General features: G+C 45.1%; 1 protein-coding gene across 1 annotated transcript in view; it reads right to left on the bottom strand.

Moving 5' to 3' along the window:
* LOC144820192 (transmembrane channel-like protein 2-A) overlaps nt 1-19,310 on the bottom strand; it is a 583,588-nt gene that overhangs the window by 36,846 nt on the left and 527,432 nt on the right. The gene's annotated exons all lie outside the window — the stretch shown is intronic.

Below are 19,310 nucleotides of genomic sequence, written 5' to 3'. Positions count from 1 at the left end.
CCAAGGAGAAGAATGCTACCTGTCCACAAAGGTGACTACACACAGACAAGAAATCACAAAAAGAAAGGAAAATGCAGTAAAAGTGATATGAAACGTGTATGTATATGTTGAGGGGATTCATATTAAGGTGCATAACACGGCAAATACTTTGGGAAGACTGTACAGATGTAGGTACATTCAAAATGCCAGAACTAGGTGGGAAATAGAAATAGAAATAGATTTTATTGTCAAGTTAATTAAAACTCACAATTAAAATACATTGTTTATAAAAGAAAGTATGTCAAGGATAAAAAGTTGGTTATCAAAAGTTAAAATATTCTAGTTCATATAATTGGTTGGTCAATCTATGCGCCTCGTTTGGTTCGCCAACACAAGAATGCTCAGTGTCACTGTCTGGCTATTGCACTGTTACATCTTTTTTGTGCTTCCTTGATCCTCATTGCCACTGCGTCAAGGAATTTTGTGGTTCTGCAGTTTAGTTGAGTCTCTTGCGGGTTGAAACACAGTTTAACTGCCTGTCGACAGGATCTAATCCCCTTCTGATTCCAAATTGCGCGTAGTAGTGTTCTCCTTATGTCAGTTAAACATGGGCAAATACATATTACGTGGGTTAGATCTTCAGAGCCTGCTCCGCAGAGACGGCAAGTTTGGTCTTCCTTGTTCCTTTCCCATGGGGCCAGGTGATGGAGTATTGGTAATATGCCTAGGCGCAGCTTTAAGAATTTCTCTTTGGTCTTCTATTTGAACCCATGGTCTAGGTACGCTTGGGGCTTTAAAGTTTTGTAGTCATTTAAGACTAACCATCCATGGGCCCTTTTTGCCAGAGTTTCTTTGTCTTCCAGTAGCGATGTTATTTTCGTTGCTTTTGTTACTAGCTTTTTAAAGCTCTTGTTGTCTACTGTGCTGTTCCAGAGGACAGTCAGTTCGAGACTTGCTAGAGATTCTGTCAGATACTCTCTGGCATGCGATCGTTCTCGTCTTTGCAGTTCGGTCCAAAGGTGGGTATTTAGGGTGCCTTGCTCTGCATTTCTAATCTTGTGCCAGCATTTATAAAGCTACCCCTTCTTTCCACTGTTTGTTTTTGTACCCCGAACTCCAGGCGAATTTGTGCAGGAGATGTGTAGCTGGGTAGCTGAAAGATTGACCTATAGGTTTTGGCGATCACCTTGTCGAGTGTCAATGCATCTCTTCCGAAAGTGGATTCGCTCCCATATGTTAGTGTTGGTTGGAGACGGGCTCTTAGTACCTGTAGAAAAGGATCAAGCGTGTGATCTGGCAGAATCTTCTTCAAGGGTTTCATTGCGAGGCGGCTCATGATTCCTTTTCGGTATAGCGACTCTAATTGGGGTTTAAACGACCCTCTGTTGTCCACCAGAACACCCAGGTACTTGTAGCACGTCACTTTGTCCAGTTTGTGTCCGTCCAAAAACCAATTGTTCTTCCCGATCTTCTTGTAGTTCACTGCCATGATTCTTGTTTTTTTCAGGTTGATGGTTAGGCCGTTGCGGTGTGAGAATGAGCTAGTGGTGTTTAGAAGATGTTGGAGGCCTGTTGGGGTGCGACTTATTAAAACGAGATCGTCGGCATAGAGGAGGTTGGTCAGCGCAATGTCCCCCAACCGTGGGGCATGCGATTTGGTATTGTCCAATTCCTCTGGTAGGTCTGCCAGATAAAGGTTGAACAAGCTCGGGGCTAGGACGCACCCTTGTTTCAGGCCGTTGGAGGTGTTAATTCGCCTTGAAAGGTGCGTCCCGTCACCCAGCTTGATCCTGACCCAAGTATTGGTGTGGAGTAGGATGAGTTGGTTCAAGAGGGGTATGGTATCCCTCATTTTTCGAGCTTTTGCCATAGTTTACCCCGGTCCACATGGTCAAAGGCTGAGCTGTAATCTATGAAGCTCAAGAACAGTGGGTTCTTTCCCAATTTTGCCGCGTCCGTCAGTAAGGACAGAGCCATAATGTTGGTGGAAGTTCCTTGTCCTCTACAGAATCCTGTTTGAGTTGGTGGAATTATGTGATTTGTCTCTGCCCACGATGTCAGTTCTTCTAGTAGTATGCCCGCGTAATACTTTGCCTCTATATCTAATAGGGCAATCAGCCGATAGTTACCAGGATTACTCCTGTCTCCTTGCTTGTAGATTGGGCTTATGATAGATCCTTTCCAGGATTCCGGACATGTTTCTAGTTCCAGAGTGCTCGTAAAAAGTGGCACTAATGTGTTGCTCCAGAATTCTGAGTCATGCTTGAATATTGCCGGTGGAATCCCATTTGGGCCCGGGGCTCCTTCTATTTTCCCCTTCTTGATTTGGGTTTTAATCCGGTTTGCGGTTATTTTAATGTCATTTTCGATGCTGAGTGTTGATGTGCTGTCATTCTTTGCCCCCCTACCTTCTCTTGATTGTATTGTGCTCTTGTACTTTCTACTGCAGTTCTAAGCCCTTTTTCAGACTTTTTTGTTTCGCTGTTCTCCTTATAAGGCTCTTGTTCTTGTGTTATCGGGCCTGAGGGGTTGTTTTTGTTGGATTGGTTGAAGTGGTTGTGCAAATAGTCTGCCCAGGCTGGCTCTGATATATGTGAGCTTATCCCGTGATGCCCTGGTCGCTGCCAACTGTGAACCGTTTCCCAAAAGTTGGCGCTGTTTTTTAGTTTGGAATCATACTTTATTTTTGCCCGGAGTTCGTCGTTCGCCGGCCTTTTGTTTTCCCGAATTTCCTTTTTTAGGCTTACTTTTAAACCGCGTAGGGTGTGTTGTAAGTGTTCTTTTGTGGGCTGTATGCGCAGTTGTTTCAAAGTTTGCTTAATGTCCCTTTTGAGGCTTTTTATCTCCGGTGTACTTATCTTTCTCATTGTGCTCTTCGAGGATTTGCCTTTAGACGTTCTTGGTTTGGTTGCATGTTTGGTCCCGAGGGCCTTTGAGAACCCTTCCCCGACCTCTATTTGGTTTGCAGCTGAGTTGCCTTGCTGTATTAGCTCCTTTGCGTCGGTGGAGAGTGCTTCAATGTTGTCTTGTTTAAATCTGATACGTTTCAAGTCTGTTGTGTATTCAGAGCCGATGGTAGCCCTGACTTCCTTGGAATTTCCACTAAGGGTATTTAGGACAATTTCTTGCGGCAGATGGTCGCTTTGATCGCTGTCGCCCAATTGAAATGATCTGATGGCGTCAAATAGAGGGAGGGTTACAAATGTGTAGTCTAGGTAAGAGGAAGATGTGGCAGAGTGGTAGGTTGCTGCTGGGGGGGTGTCTTCTTTAAACCGCCCATTCAGTGCTCTTAAGTTTAGTTACTCTAGGTCTTTTAGCAATTGTGTTGAGTATTTTGTTGGTTTTGTTGCCGGCACTTGCACTGGTATTCCCCAGGCTCTGTTGAGTTCTTGTGCTAGTTCGTCGTCCGTTGCGGTGCCAAGGAGTGAGAGATTAAAGTCTCCTGCCAGGATTATGTCCTCAGCTTCCCCCTCAGTCAAGATTCTTGCTGTTTCCTTGGCCAGTTCTCTTGCACCCTTCTGCTTGTGCTTCGGGTGTATGTAGGAGTTAATTATTACAAGAGGATGATCCGGCTTCCTTGTGTTGAGTGTAATGACTGCCACCTGTATCACGTTAGGAGCTATGGTTTTAGTTTTTATTTCCCTCATTGATCCTATTGTGAGTATTGAGGCAAGGATCGTTAATCCTCCTGAGCTGTGGCCAAAGGATGAGGTCCTGGTTGCAGGGAAGGTTTGCATCATATATCCCTCCAGGGCTATCTCTTCTACTTCCCAGGTTTCTTGTAGTAATATTAGGTCAAATGACCTTAGGTATTTTAATGTTTCCTGGTCGTCCAGTTTGTCAGTCAGACCGTTGATGTTCCAGATGCATATTCTGAGGGCAGATGAATTTGCGGGTGCCGGGGGCTCTGCTGGGTGCTCCTGTCAATGCCCACCTCTGTTAGTTATTGTTCGCAGAATTATGTCAGGGTTCGTTGTTGGAGGTTTTGTTGTTACCGCTTGAATATGGGATGGCCTGCCTTGGTAGCCTGGTGACTGGCTGAGTGCTCCTTTTAATATTGGTGTGACTTTGGGGCGATGTTCTCTTTCGCTTTCTTTTAAGAATGGCGTTGGGTAGAGTGGGCTTCTGCCTGGTTCAAGTTTTATTCCCCACTGTGCGAATTCGTTGTACTTATCTAGGATACGATCGACCAGGTCATTTGTAGACCATGTCATCTTAGTTGTTTCTGAGTTATTCTGTACAGATGCAGGTTGAAATTCGATTTGAAGTAGGTCGGTTGAAAAAATTCCCTCCAGGCCCTCAATTGAGTTAATCAGTTGTATAATGTTCCCTCTATTCAAGACGTCCATTCTGCCTCTGGATTTGTACTCTGGGACAAATGTTAATGCGTCTGTCTTGTTGGACGAAGCAGCGCGTGTTGGTTGGACTGCAGTTTTGACGGGGTCGTTAACCCTGTTGAAAGGTTGGCTGCGGTTGTAATCTGTTGTGGCTGTGGTTTCCCTTGGTTCGGGGTATTCATAATCCTGCTCCAGAGCCGGTTGGCTCTCGTTTTGTGGCACAGAGGTGTGACTACTAGTTGGGTTGCATTCGTTGGTCGCTCCCTCTGGGCTTTTCCGCTGTTTTGTGGTTTGTGTATTTATCTCCTCCTTGTGCCCAGAGTGATCGATTGTTGTTGTAAATACTTCTGTTGTGTTTGGTTTTTTTAGTTTGTCGGAGGTTCTTGCGGGAATCTGTTTTTAACTTGGAGTCAGTTTTTTGCCTGCGAGCGGAATCCGCTCGGCCTCATTGTAGGAAGATGCGGTCTCACCTTGTTCCTCCTGGTTATCGGGCTCCTTTGTTGCCTTTCCTGCTCTTGGATGATAACTATCGTTTTCCTGTTCCTGCCTTTCCTTATTTGTTTCCGGCGGGCTCGTGAGTTAGTTGGCACTGCTGTGCTCCTTACTTCGGGAGACGGGAGGGTTGAGAGTAAATTTTTTGGCGATTGGGTGGCTTTGGGAGAGCAAGTCTTCTCATTTTGGTGTAGTTTATTCTCTGTTTTTGGCTGTTTTCCATTTGGTTGTAGGTCCCTGAACTCATTTCCCTCAGTGACTGGGTTTGTTGGGACCGGTGCCATGATTGGTTTCGGGTCGTCCAGAAGGCTCTCTAGCATTGTTGGTAACGCCGCTAGCTTGTTTATTATTGGGAGGCAGTCGCATTCTGTTTTTGCTAGCGCTGAAAGTTCTGCTGCTTCCTGTCCCCTTTTTATAAGACCGTTTAGGTCGCCTAGTTTCCTCTCAATCCCTGAGGTAAACTCGGCTAGCGTTTGTAGTACTGTTAGCTGCATGTCTAATTTTTCTGATTGATATTGTAAAGCTGTTGCAGATAATTGTATTGTATTTAGTAGATTTGCCCAGAATGCGGTGAACAAGCTTTTGCTCTCGTTATTCAGTCTGCTGGTGCTAGAGGTTTTGGTGGGTTTTAGGTTGTAAGCCGCCACTAAGTCTTGCCACTCCTGTAATGCAAGGAAGGTCATGTCGTTAGCTGTGGCGTAGGGGTTCTCTTTTTTCTGGCTTTTAGGTGTGTTGGGTGTGTTAAAACGGCCTATGTCACTCTGCTCTTTAGGTGCCATTTAGAGAGAGTTTTGCCCGCTCGTGGGCATAGATGGGGGGGTGGCACTTGGTTGAGGTGTTACTTCCATTCCGTCCTGTTCGCTCGGGGCTTTTTGCTGCGGCGATCGGACTGATAGATCGCCCCAGTCATGTAGATCTTGAAGTTCAAAAATGATGGAAGCATCTAGTGCTCTATTTACTCTTGGCCCGCTTGGAGAGGTATCCTTGAGTAGAGAGCTTTCTGTTTTTATCCTTCCGAGGAGAGTCTGTGTGTTTTGGGGACTCCTCAATGCCATATTTAGTGGGCTGCTAGACTCCTCTGACCGATCTGTTGTTGTGCAGGCTATGACGCCTTTTTCCTTGTTGATTGTTCGCCCGCTTTCAGTTGATACCTTCTGCGAATTGCCGATGTGAATGTCCACCACTACAAGTTTTGAGGGTCTTTCTGCTTCCGATGGTTGTTGTGCTTCTAGTGGGGGATATTCTATCTTCCCAGGTTCCAGAGGAGTGGGTAGATGTTCTATATTCCCGTTTTTTGTAAAGATTGCTGTTCCGGGGTGTTTTAAGAACGCAAATTTCGTGTAAATTTTTGGTTGATAGGTATGTGGGGTTTTACTAGCTGGTTCTCCGTCTATAGTTATAAGGTCTTCAGTTCTGACTCTTCTTAAACCTTTGGTTGGTTTACTTGGTTTTCTTACATTTTTTTCGTTTTTTAGGCCCGTTATCGTTGGTGGGTGATTGTCTTTAGTGGGTTCCGAGCCTGTGAACCAAAGGCAGCCCATGTCGTCTGTGGTTTCTTTGCTAGTGTTGGTTTAATTGAAGTTGTCTTTTTCCTTTGCGTTTATTGTTTTGCAGAGAGTGTTATCTGTGGGTGGTGGGGGTACTCAAGCCTCTTTTATGACCCCCCTTTTCCATCTGGATACTGATTTTGTGAGAGACCTTCTCACTGTTCCTGACCTCATGGCTGACCAAGGTCTAAAAGTGGGCTTAATTGCCGCTCTGCACTGCTCCGGCTCCCTGCTTTCCCCCCGTGCGGGCCTCTGGGGCTACTGCGCAGAAAAGGTGCCGATTGCGACTTAGATGAATCTTAGTTTAGACTCGAATGAGGCTTGTGTCAGTCTTGGGTGAATCTTTTGACTCAGTGAGCTGTGGTATGGGGGGTGGGGGGGAGTCTAAGGACCTCTTAGCTTCCTCAGCCACTTGCAGCTCTGGCGTTCCTGGCGGCCCCCCTTGCTGATGGTTGGGCTGATGGCCGGATAAGCAGGTACTGTGCAGGTACTATACGAAGCACCAGTGCCCTATGCGGCAGCCTCGCTTCTCCTCACACTCCTTCCCCTCTCACTTGCTCACTTGAGGCTTAGCATTCGGGGTTTGGGGGCTTAGGGCTTAGATCTTAGGTCTTAGGGCTCGGCTTCAGCTTATTACCTCGGCCCCTGGTCGGATCGCCCCACCCAGCCAGCTCCGTGAGCCGCCGCCCTACTGACCTGCTGGCCCCGTCAGCTGTCCAGTTTTCCTGTTTTCATCCTGCTCCTTAGCTGCTCGCTGTCCCAAATCTCGCGCAGCCTCACATAGAACTCTGTGCCTGTCCCTCAGCGGTGGGTGTGGTGGGGGGGGAGGCCAAGTCTCAAGACCCGGCGGGTAGCTCCGCGGATGATCCCGCTTCTCCTTCGACTGCTGCTGCTGCTTGCGGCGGTGTTGTTCTTACAGCGCTCCGTGCAGCGCTCACACCGGCTCTCAGCTCCCCGCTGCCGCTCAGGTCAGTCCGGATCCGAATCTCGCTTACAATGTGACAAGCCGAGCCAGCCCAGCTCAGCCTGACCACGGCCTCGGAGCCGCACGGAACCGCACACTGCAGTAAGCAAGCAGGCAAGCAGGCAAGGCAAGGCAAGGCAAGGCAGCAGGCAGGCAGGCAGGCAGGAGCCCCCCCAGCTGGCACAGGACTTAGTAGAGGTTTTCCGCGGGGAACCTGTGAACCGGTGGCCGACGGCCGGTGACCAGTTCCTCGTCAGCAGCAGCAGCGGCGGCAACAGAGGTCCGTTCGTCCCGTTTGATCTGGCGTTCTGGCTCTGGTTCTGGCGTTCTAGGAACTCTCTAGTGCAGAACTAGGTGGGGTTTTCAGCTTCCAAAGCTTATTTTAAATAGATATCTAGCTGCTTGGCAACTTCTAGAAATATTGAAACACATAGGGCCCGATTCACTGAACTAACTTGAGACAAAATCCTAAACTTACTACCATTTTGGTATTCACAGAAGGCATTTACTCATTTTTGTATTCACAGAAGGCCCTTACTCATTTCGGTATTTACAGAAGTTAGGAGTCCTAACTTTAGGACTCCTAAATCCCTTCTATGAATACCGAAAGTCTTAAAGTTAGGATTTGTCTCCGTTTAGGAGTAGTAAAGTTAAGACTCCTAACTATAGGACTCCTAAATGCCTTCTGTGAATACCGAAAGTCTTAAAGTTAGGATTTGTCTCAGTTTAGGAGTAGTAAAGTTAAAACTCCTAACTTTAGGACTCCGAAACTAAGAAAAATCCTAACTTTAAGACTTTTGGTATTCACAGAAGGCATTTAGGAGTCCTACAGTTAGGACTCCTAATTTCTGTGAATAACGAAATGAGTAAGTGCCTTCTGTGAATACCAAAATGAGTAAGTGCCTTCTGTGAATACCAAAATGGTAGTAAGTTTAGGATTTTGTCTTAAGTTAGTTCTGTGAATCGGGTTCAATGTTCACTCAAAATTTTAAAGCGTGTGATGACCGGACAACAGGAAAGGCCCTCAGACACTAGAGCAGCAGATGAGGCTAATCCGAAAGGACATTAAACCACTTTACATGGAGGACAAGACATTTTGGGTAGTATCACAAAACATTTTTGACTGCAGCTATTTCATGTCCTTGGTGGTAAGTTAAGGCAGTGCTTGTTGCAAACACAGTTTATTGTATTATGAAAGCAGGGTTATGGTCGTGGTAATGTGTGCCAAGAAAGTTTGTACATATTTGTTGGTGGCATTTTGTTATGTTGTTATGGTATGCTGATTGTTTTGAGTTACTTTGTTATGTTGTCTTATATGTTATTGTGTTAGCTGTTACTTGATGTAGTTTACTGTAGAGATGTAATCAAATGCTGCTACATTTCCAGCCAACAGAAGCAGTTGCTTTCAAAATGTCCTGTGCCTAATAACTATTTGCCACTCGCTAATGTGCTGAAATAGCACTACTCCAACTTTTCAACTATTTCGGATGCCCAGCCCAAAATTGTGGCAAAGGGCATGTCCTAAGTTTGCGCTTGTATGGCTCATTGGATTTTAACAAGTCCGTTATATTTACAGCTCAATATTTACAGTGGCCCTTACAAGAAGAATTAAGATGTATAAGAAATTCAGTTAAGCAGGTATGATTTGAGGGCATGAATGTTTATTTGATAGTTGATTAAAACGGTTCAAACAATTAAAATATGCACTCCTTAATGCTTATGATACGATTTAATCAATGAGATATGTAAAAAGATGTACTTTACCCCTGTATAATTTGAGGATGTAGGACAGGGAACACAAATAGCACGTGCAATATATGCAACATACCTCCTACCTGGATCGCTACCATTCTAAGGCGCCGGCGCCGGATGAAAGAGAGAAACAACCACAGTGACCCAGTGAGCCGCTGTTTGTATGGGATGAACGCCAAGCTGCGCCACCCCTTCCTCATAACAGTAGGGTGCGCTGCCAGCAGCCTCAAAACCAGGGCCAACTTGCCCTTAACTGGCCAAGCCATCGGCCGCCATTAAAACCCCACAGGTAAGGAGACTAAAAGTTTATTAAACAAAAATGTTATCTACCAAGTACCAGCCACTGCGTCGTCAAAATAAAATGTTGGCTGGTGCGGTAAAATGGCAGCATATATACCCCTGATAAGTAGCCCAAAAAACACTCATACCCCGACCATTCGCCCAACTGCTCCACTTCCCCAAAATACCCGAGGGGCAGAGCTCCCAGTGGTCGGCTAACCTCCATATCCCCCTTTTACCATCTTCCGTTTCTCTGTCATAATATGGATGCCTCTAGGTCCTGCTCCTTAAGCGACAATGGCATTGCCCAATGGCACCCTATGGATCCTTCATGTCACTTAATCCTCGGAAATGTTCGTCCCACTTATCAGAAATGGTGCTGTTTTTGTCCGTTCATGTTTCCCTACTACTTATTCATGTAATGCCCACCTGTTATATTGTGCTAAGTACAGTCCTGCTAATGCTAGTACAATGTTTAATATAAAAGCAACAAAAAAAACAAGCTTTGTCCGTAAGTAAATACAAACGACCAAAGTACATGGTGGTTTCCGAAAGCGGTGTATTCCGGTGGGTTACACCTATGCCACTTCTTGGCAGGAAGAAGAGACTCCTAATTATTATTATTATTATTATTCAGACATTTATTAAGCGCACAGCTACCCCCAACGGGGGTGTCCCGGCGCTGAGGAATGCAGATCAAGGGGGAAGAAATTTATTGACCCGAAAAATAGAAAGGTTTTTAATTTGCCCCTGAATTGAGACTCGATGTCAATGAGCCGAAGGCTGATGGGTAGTGAATTCCAGAGTTTTTGACACTACCACTGCAAATGCTCTGCCACCCTTTCTTACTAGACGGAATCTAGGGGTGAGCAGAAGGTGAAGATGGTTAGACCTGAGATTAAGGGAAGAATGGACTGGTTTTAATCTATGTTTCAGGTATTTTGGGCCTTTTCCATTGAGAGCCCTGAAAGCAAGGACCAGGGCCTTAAATTTGACACGGGCCGTGATCGGGAGCCAATGTAATTTCCTTAAATGGGGGGAGATAGAGTGTCGATAAGGGACTTTGCAGATCAACCTAGCAGCGGCGTTCTGCACAATCTGCAGCCTATGGAGGAGGTACGCCGGTAGTCCCACAAACAGGCAGTTCGCATAGTCCAAATGCGAGGTGATCAGGGCATGTATCACAGTCTTCAGTGCTTCCGTCGGGAGGAAGGGGGAAATTTTCTTTATCATGTGAAGTTTCCCGAAACATGCTGAGGTGACTTTCTGGATGTGTGTTTTAAAAGATAAATCATTGTCAAATTGACTCCAAGATTGCGAGCCACTTTTACCGGAATAGGTGGAGGGTTGAGTTCCTTTGGCCACCAGGTGGAGGGCGACGAAGGGACAGTTTGATTAAAAAACAGCACCTCCGTCTTATCCGTATTAAGTTTTAGCGTATTGGCGGTCATCCAGGCCACAATATTGGAGAGACAGATTTTAAAATTTTCAGAGCCAGAAAGTGAGTTATCTCGGAGGGAGACAATAAGCTGCGTATCGTCAGCGTAAGATATTACTCTAACCCCCAGAGACTCAATCAGCTTTGCCAAAGGTGCCACGTAAATATTAAAAAAAAGGGGACTAAGGGCAGATCCTTGGGGCACCCCGCACCCTAGCGGTTTCCTGTCCTTAGACCAGAAAGGATGGCACCAGACTTGTTGTGTGCGATCAGTAAGAAAGGAGGAAATCCAGGCAAGCGGGGAGCCACCGATTCCCAGCTCTCGTAGTCTGCTCAGGAGAATGGCATGGGAGACCGTGTCAAAGGCTGCGGACAGGTCGAGGAGCACAAGCATGGCTACCTCTCCCCTGTCCACAGTCTCACGCACGGTCTCCGCCACCTCCAGAAGGGCCGTCTCCGTGCCATAACCGGTCCTAAAGCCGGATTGTGAGTCGTGTAGCAGACCATTGCTTTCAACAAAGTCCGACAGTTGTTCTTGCACAATTTCTTCCAACACTTTGGCCGGTTTAGGTAGGAGAGATATCGGCCGGTAGTTATTGAGCACAGCAGGGTCTGCATCAGATTTTTTCAGCAAAGGAATAAGAGTTGCCTGCTTCCAGGTATCCGGGAACTGGCCAGAAGCCAGAGAAGAGTTCCATATTGACAGGAGGGGCTGAACAATCGCAGGGGCGACTGTAGAGAAGACTTGAGCGGGCATAAGGTCTAAGGGTGAGCCTGATTTGCATAGTTGAAGTTTCTTCATTGCCGTATCTAAGGTGATGGGTTTAAACGCCCCAAGCCCATTGACCTTGGGCGTGAGATCACTGGGAGGTAGGCACGCTATGTCTAAGTTATTTTCTACCTTAAATGAGGCATAAATGAGGGCAATTTTCTCATGAAAATAATCAGACAGTTTATCGAAGAGTTCTTGGCAAGGTTCTGTTTTGCGCAGAAGGGCTGCGGGATTGGTGAAGTCTTTCACCACTTGAAAAAGTAACTTGGCCGAGTTGTCTGCCGATTTGATTTTGTTGGAAAAATACTCCCTCATAGTTGTTTGTTTGAGTTTGTGAAACTTTTTCAGTGCCACCCTATACGATAATTTGGCGGCTGGGTCATAAGAACGACGCCAAAGGCGTTCCAGTCTTTTACATTTACTTTTTTCTTCCCTCAACAGCTGGGAGAACCAGGGGGCAGAAGGTTTAGATCTGGCTGAGGAGAGAACAGTGAGGGGGGCGATGTTTTCAATGGGCACAGTCAAGCATTGATTCAAATTGGCAACATCCTTATTAATGTTAGTGGAGGGTTGCCAGTTAAGTTTGGCTAAGGCAGGTTCGAACTCCTCCAGCGTAACTTTAAACCACTTTCTTCCCGTCCTCTCGATCCTACAGACCGAGGGTGCCATAGGTGGGAAACTAAGATTAAAAGGAATAATGAAGTGGTCCGACCAGGTCACGGGGAGAGGGGTCAATGTGGAGAGACAGGGAAGATTAGAAAAGATAAGGTCCAGCGTGTGACCGGCCATGTGTGTAGGGCCCACGACTTTCTGACAGAGATTAATGCCCTCCATTGTATCTAACAAGGAGCACGCCTTTGCGCAATTACTGTCATCAGCATGTACATTAAAATCCCCCAGAACAGTGAAGTGAGGGTGTTTCAGGGAAAGGTCAGCTGAGATCGTGAGGAGATCTGTCATATGGGTGGGAGGGGTGCTGGGAGGGTTATAGATAAGTACCCCTGCACAGATCGAACGAGCTGCCTCCGAGATGCTAAAGTACATTGCTTCTATGGGTCCCAGATTGTCTAATTTTCTTGAAGCTATTTTCCAGTGGGATCTGAGAATAATAGCTATTCCCCCCCCTGCTTTAGGTCCAGATCTATTCAGTCCAACAAATTGATAGTCAGGAGGGACTGCAAGGGCAATATCCGGATGCGAGACGTCTTTAGTCCACGTTTCAGTGAGGAACATCAGGTCCCAGGCGTTAGTTGTAAAAGAAAGCCAAATGTCGCTAGCATGTTTAGGTAAGGAGCGGCAATTGATTAAACAGGCCTTTACAACCCGAGGCAGAGGAGTGGGAGAGCTACTCTTGCTGGCGTCCCCACAAATATACCGTGGAGTTACACGGAGGGAAAATTGACAGGTTGGGCAGGTGTACCGTTGTTTAGCCAGCACTGGATTATACCTTATGTGATTGTCGGCTAAAAGAGGTCTGAGTTCTAAGAGGCTTTCTCTAGGCCAGCTGCGACGTTCTACCAGATCGATTTGGGCATAGTGACCAGCGCTGGGCACGGGACAGGCGCGGACGGGCGCAGACGGGCTTGCCTTAGGCGCGCCTTCAGCGCGCCATCGGCGCGCCCGCTGCGCTCGCCCGCTGCGCGTTCGGTGGCACATGGGATATAAAGGGAGCGGAGTTCAAGATCAGCTCTGCCCCATGTGCTGCCGGCAACGCCCTGGGCGTTCTGGTGCCGGTCTCCACGCCCTCCACTCAAACAGCACACAGCTGCGGGGACTGAGGCGGGAGCACAAAGGTACTGTGTATGTGCAAATAGCAAAGTTACATGTTAAAAAAATCGTATTTCATTTTTAAAACATAGCGAGTGGCAAATTCAAATGTTTATAAAATCGTGAATCACTTTACAACATTTAAAAGTACAGCAAAGGTTTACAATAATAATCTCCCACAGTGCTCAGAAATCGAGTGAACCACCTCAGGGGAGACACAAAAGGATGTAAGTGGGGTCAGGCAGCCGCCTACTCACCGCAATCCTCAGTGTGCAGTGAAGCCACTAGGCTTAAGTATTGAGCGGAGCTCAAGATCAGCTCCGCCCCATGTGCTGCCGGCAACGCCCTGGGCGTTCTGGTGCCGGTCTCCACGCCCTCCACTCAAACAGCACACAGCTGCGGGGACCGAGGCGGGAGCACCAAGGTACTGTGTATGTGCAAATAGCAAAGTTACATGTTAAAAAAATCGTATTTCATTTTTAAAACATAGCGAGTGGCAAATTCAAATGTTTATAAAATCGTGAATCACTATACAACATTTAAAAGTACAGCAAAGGTTTACAATAATAATCTCCCACAGTGCTCAGAAATCGAGTGAACCACCTCAGGGGAGACACAAAAGGATGTAAGTGGGGTCAGGCAGCCGCCTACTCACCGCAATCCCTAATCATCTCATGAAATGTTGACCTAAGAACCTGGTGGTTTATGAAAGCTGCGTCTTCGGATGGGTCGCACCTGTGCTGCTTCTAGGTAGACTACATAAGGTCCTAGAGGCACTATTACACATAAAGCCTGAGTATGAGTTGCCTAAAGTGTTATGGCCCGGACACCTTTCCTGGCATCTACGAGTGGCTCAGTGTTTCTGCACCCAGTACTGCAGCGTTTGGAAACACTAGACTTGTTTTTAATGAGTGCAAAATGGTAGAGCTGCCTAATCCCAACCTGCAGGCAGAGGCGCAAAATGGCCAACTTCCCCATCCCCATCCCCATCTTCATCACCTTCCCCCATCCTGAAGCACAGGTAAGCAAATAACTGCTGCACCAGCCCTGATCCGCCACACTCCTATGCTACCATTACATGCTTGAAGCAGATGGTAAATTGCAATGGTAAATAGCACAGTATGGGGCAGGAAGAGGGATTGACTTGCGGAAAAGGACCCAGTATTCCCTGGTCTACATGTTATTTACCATTCAATGGCCAATAAGTTGTAATGCTCGTTATTAGGTACAGACATACTGGCTGGAATCATAGACCCCAGCTCTCAGTATCCCACACTAAATAATAATGGGATACTCATAATGAGACCCATCAAGTAGAGTACTTGTGTTTTTTGGAAGATGCTTATTCTGGTAGGTTGCAACTGTGCTGCTTCTTTGAGGCCTTGATTTTCAATCCAACTGACAGACTAACATGGCCGCCGCTCAAATTAATTTCATATTACCCTATACTAATTTCCCACTAATCCTGTTTGGGTTCCAGAGTAGCATGCTACCCGCCAAAACGCACTTTTATCGGGGGTAGCAAGCGCCAATATAAATGCACACCCTTCCGTCTGCAATCACCCCCCTGTCCTTTTTAATCCAACTGACAGACTAACATGTCCACCGCTCAAATTAATTTCATATCTTCCTATACTAATTCACCATTAATCCTTTATGGGTTCTGGAGTAGCGTGCTACTCACTGAAAAAGCGCTTCAACACTTCATCAGGGGTAGTAAGCGCTATATAAATGCAATTACAATTATACTACAATATATTCATATGAAATGCTGTCATTATAGAGTCCTTACAGCTGACTATTTGTTGAATTGCCAAAGTGTTGAAAATATGGCATGAAATTAGAATTACGAAGGTGGTGAAAACAAATTACAGAGTCACCATCACTATTGAGTATAAGTGAGAGTTCAGGGGGTTTCTGAAGGCTGTGGAAGAGAGGTCCTGCCTGATGTATAAGGGGATGTTACGTGGTGGCTTTGTTCCCAGGTGGCAGCTGTTGGTACTGCAGAGGTATCTCCGCCTGAGTTTCAGTTTATTTCTCAGGTAATGGACAGTGTTCAGTTTCAGAGTTTGAGAACGATGCATGTCATTCGAAAAGGCTTGGAGGTTTAGCCATTCAAGTTAGATGGGGACAAATGTCAAATGTCCACGTGTTTTAAATCATTTTTAAAGCTGCATTAAAGGCTGCTTTTAATGGGGCTATTATTTGGGTATGATTCTACTGACTTATTTTATTGGTCTTCACTGGTGTTGAGCACCCTAATTCGGTGATTTTAAGGGGTGTCAGTGTTCGTTTATGGTATATTATGAAACTTAGATATTTTACATTTTGTACTAACTCAAAACTCTCTGATTGTTGTTGTTTTGGGTGATCCTATTTAAATATTCTCTATTTTTCTAAATTAATTTGTCATTTTTCTTGGGTTGTGTTTTCATTAATTTACGGTTTGAGTGCTACATAAATACTATACACATTGTCCCTAAGTTAAGCCTGACTGCTTTTGTGCCAAGCTACCAGAGTGGTAAGCACAGGCTTACTAAGTGCTCCCCTGTATACACCCCCATGTACAGAGGCAATAGGGGGCCCTGCTAGTCCCTCTTAGTTTCCTGACCACCACAATGTTCATGGCTAAAGAGTGGGGGTCTGAAATGTATCAGCTCTCCGTCCATCATCTCCTTTTGTTTGCTTACCTCACCACCATGAAAAGTGTGGAGGTCTGGAAACTCAGAATATGCTTGGCGGTGCCACAACGGCACCACCAGCATATTGCGTCCAATCGCCCAACTCAGACTATGGCAGTTGGACAGCCCTTAACATTTTGAACAAGAGCAGCACTAAAGTCAAGATTGCATAGTGCCTGTTGCTTTTGCATTCAGACACGTCAAACAGGGTGGCACCCGCAACATGTTAACAGGTGCAGCACTGAAGTTGGGAATGCACAGGGCCTGTTGACCTCACCTTCAAAATTGTTTTGAAAGGTTTACCGCCTGTGTGCATGTCTAGTTCATTGTTCCTTACACTGTGGCTGGGTGTTCTTAATAACAATGGCCCACTGTGTACAAACTACTTCTCAATACATGAAATCCAAAGAAGCAACATTTGTCTCAGTGAGTTAAGCACCCGCTTTAGTAATCTGACTGCAACCTTTGTGCCAGTCATACCTTAACTGTACGTGTTCTGTGAACAATGAAAGCTGGCACTAGTCTTCCTTCCTGAAACTGTTCTGTGAGCTTTGGAAGAGCAGGAAGCTTGCTTTTCTACTGCCATGCTGTACCTGTTTGGTGGGGTAGCAAAGCTTGTACTGTTGCTGACCAATTGATATGTGTCCTGCGATGCCAAAAGCTAGCACTAGAGCTGCTCTAGCTGTACTTGTGCTCTGAAGGAGGAAAGCTTACACCTCTTCTGCCCAAATTGTTCTCTGAACATAGGGTGTTTCAATTGTTGCTGTCCCAACTTCTGAAACAACAAAGTATGTAGCAAATGCACTTTCGTTATGCGCATTATCACCCAGGGACAGTTTCAAAACATATGATGTGAGGTACCAAGACCTTTACTCCTGCGGAACACCCTGTAGGTGCTATTCTTGAGTGCAAAGACATGTTGACGGAAAAGAGAAGCAGCATCCATTGCTTTATCCTCCTGTTTTTAATCTTGTGCTAGGGAGACTCCAGAAAAAAACTATTTTTAGCTCAGCCACAGTCAACTTTAATGTAGTTATAATGCTCCGTGTGTCAACATAACCTACTCTATACTAGGGAATCCATAACTGGAAGACTGTACAACCTGTCAATAGTAGCAGTCCCAGATGCTTCCCAGTGCTAGATGTGGAGCTCACATATGAATCACATCACATTAGGAAAATGAGGCTTCATCATCCAATGTAAAAAACATGAAGGTATTGTAATTATACAAAAGGTTTGGCAGTTTCTTCCAGGAGTTTTGTATTTCTTATATGAATATGTCTGTTTATGGATACTGTAAAATAGTCGTTTAACTCCTCTCACTCCCTCTTTAGTATGTTGGCTACCTGGGTTGTACCTGTATGTTTGTGGGGGACTATTGTGTGATATTTCTTCTGCTACTCCCATTTGTATTTTACTTTTGATTTGTATTATAGAAGGTAGCACTGCTTCTGCCCATATTGTTTATTATATTTGCTGTGCTGTGAAGTTTGATATAAAACGTTCCACTGCACAAGAGGTAACATGATTTGCAGTGCCATTGATTGTTTAAATGCATGATGTGAATGACTATGTGAACAGTTTAATGTTGCTTTATTTATGTACAAAGCAGTGTTTGTTTTGTAAGATGAACTAGATGACTTTCTAAACACTTTAGCCTAAAGCATTTTGGATGATGGGGTTATACGTTCCTAAGGAGATTGCTAAAAGCTAAACTATAAGCCCCACAGTGCAACATGCTTTTGGCACAAAAAGCTAGGAATACCTGATGGGATCGTGAGTCATACTGCTACTTGCAGACTAGTGAAATGCAAAATAAAATGTATCTCCTCACTTTCTCCCTTTTTCTTTTCTGGCAATCAATGGTTAAACAGCCCAGTGGGTGAGAAAGCAGACAGCTTTTCAAATTCACAGCTAGTGGGTTAACATTACCACTCCCTGGAAAAGCAAACCAACATGCTAAAAGGACTTTATTTACCTGGGAAATATGTGCAGCAGCATCAGAAGAAACAGGCCTGAAGGGACACTGAGAAAATAGAAAAAAATGTGCTGTCACCCATTTTCCGGCACACCTTCTTGACCTAGAGGTTTCTGTGATTTAAGTGGAAACCCACTACTCCACTGTTATAAATACCCTGCCTTGAACAGGTGCATCACTTTCTGGCATTTGAGGGCCAAAAATGCAACTTCATCTTGTGCTTCTCCTTGTGTTAATAATGTTTCAGAGTAGGTGCCATTCTACTGCCATCATTAAGCACAGGTATATTTGTGGCCATCTGGAACACTCATCTTTGTTTGGAAGGATACAGTGGGTGGAACTTGTGTCTCTAGTTTGATCAACTTTCTCCAAACTTCTCCATGTGATATTATGAGGATTGTGAAATCATTCCTGAAAGTAAGTCACCATTTCAGTTAACATGAGCACACAGACTTTGCTGTATTTATATTCAATCCTGGCTCTCCTGGTCATGGCAATGTAGTAGAGCTGCCACAAAGGGATGTAACTAAATACACTACAAAAGCTGTGTTATAGATTGTAAACTGTCTTAGTTCCCACATGGTCTGAAATCTCAGGTGTCAGACCTGACATCCTTGATGTGGTCTAACCCAGACTTTTTGCCTTTTCCGTTCCTGTTTGGATAGATTTAATGTTTGAAGATGTTAGGACTCTGTGCACTCTTCCACTCCTAACCAGTGCAAAAGTGCTTCTGTTCTTATCTTTAACCATGGCAAAGATAGCCAACACCTGATTTGCACATTTAATTTACTTTTAAGTCTGTAGTATATAGAACTTTATGTCCCCAGACCCTGTAAAGTAAATGATACAGTAAACCTGCATTACTCATTGTGCCACCCAATAAGGTAGTAATTTAAAACAAGTCTCAGGTATGCAATTGCAGCTGTACTCAGTTTTTAATGGCCAATGCAACCTGGCAAAATAACCCTTTTTGCCAGACTTAACATTTCTTTTTACTAAATATATGTCATGCCTAAGGTAAGGTAGGCCCTACACAGACCATGGGGCAGAGTGTATTGTATTTAAAAAGAAGGGCATGTGTTTTTCAGGTCTGCATGTCCTGGTAGAGAAAAACTCCTAAATTGTTTTTACACTACTGCAAGGCCTATCTTTCCCATAGGATAACATTGGGTTACTCTATTACAATTGCTAACATCTGATTGGGAACAGGTAAAAATAGCTTGGTTGGTCTCAAATTAATTGCAATCTAAAATCCTCTTTAATGGTAAAGATGGATTTTAAGTCACAATTCGGAAAAATGCCACTTTAGAAAGGACGCATTTTC

Source organism: Lissotriton helveticus, chromosome 2_1, assembly GCF_964261635.1.
Source record: "Lissotriton helveticus chromosome 2_1, aLisHel1.1, whole genome shotgun sequence".
Taxonomy (NCBI): domain Eukaryota; kingdom Metazoa; phylum Chordata; class Amphibia; order Caudata; family Salamandridae; genus Lissotriton; species Lissotriton helveticus.
The sequence above is the reverse complement of the archived record's forward strand: the minus strand, read 5'-3'. Positions and strand labels throughout refer to the sequence as shown.